This window comes from Nomascus leucogenys, chromosome 12, assembly GCF_006542625.1.
Source record: "Nomascus leucogenys isolate Asia chromosome 12, Asia_NLE_v1, whole genome shotgun sequence".
NCBI lineage: Eukaryota > Metazoa > Chordata > Mammalia > Primates > Hylobatidae > Nomascus > Nomascus leucogenys.
In genome coordinates, this window is record NC_044392.1 from 42,316,674 (window position 1) to 42,317,592 (window position 919).

Sequence of the window (919 nt, forward strand, 5' to 3'; positions counted from 1 at the left end):
GACTGGGATGAAACCGCAGTGAGGGAGTGGGGGTGGAGGTAGAGATGGCTTCTGCGTTTTCTGCAGGGTTGGGTGCACTCTGCTTCATTAGCATGAGAATCGAGAGATTTTCGTATCATCCCTAAGGGATGGAGAGGAAACGAGAGCAAAGGCTCTAGTTCTGTCCTGTTCCATCAGGGATTTTGAGTCTGGGAAACTGACGGCTGTCACATTCCTCCAATCCTCTGGGGACCATGGGACCCAGAGTATTGAGAAAAGCTTTGATGAAGCCGGCTGGTGGATCTCCACTCCAGATTTTCCAGCTGTCCCTGTCCCCCCCCCCCCCACCGCTCAGAGAGCAGGATGCTGAGATGGCTCGGTGATGCAGAAGGTATGTGCTTTTTCAGTTCTGGTGCTGATGCTGTGTGTGTGGTGAGGTCTCTGTGGCGCAATGGACGAGCGCGCTGGACTTCTAATCCAGAGGTTCCGGGTTCGAGTCCCGGCAGAGATGGTCACCTGGCAGGTGCCTCTTTTATTTTGACTACTGTCATGCTAGGTTGATAATTATATTTATTCCTCACTGGAGGCTATAGGGAAGAGAAAGGAAACCCTTTTCCTTGAGAATCCTGGACCTTCTCTCCTTTTGTGTCCCCTCCCTCTTCATTCTTTCTATGTTCCTCTCTTACAGATTTTCATTGTCTAGTAGAGGCTCAGATGTCTGCTGCATCTCTCTGTTCAGCCCGACTGACACAGCATTTGAATCCTTTACTTCACAGTTAGATAATTGGCACATAGTGACCAAGACGCAAAGTCACAAGTTTTGAAACTACTATGATTCCCTCCTTTGACCTCTGAGACCACAAAAGGGCAGATTGTCCCATATGCCAATGAGGAAATGTCCAACTGTCCTCTGAGGTAATACCTTCCTTGACCAGGGTTA

At 49.3% G+C, this 919-nt stretch overlaps 1 non-coding gene across 1 annotated transcript; it reads left to right on the forward strand.

Moving 5' to 3' along the window:
- The first annotated feature begins 416 nt into the window (after positions 1 to 416).
- TRNAR-UCU lies at positions 417 to 490 on the forward strand. The gene has a single exon. It is a non-coding gene; the product is annotated as a tRNA-Arg (tRNA).
- The last annotated feature ends 429 nt before the right edge of the window (positions 491 to 919 follow it).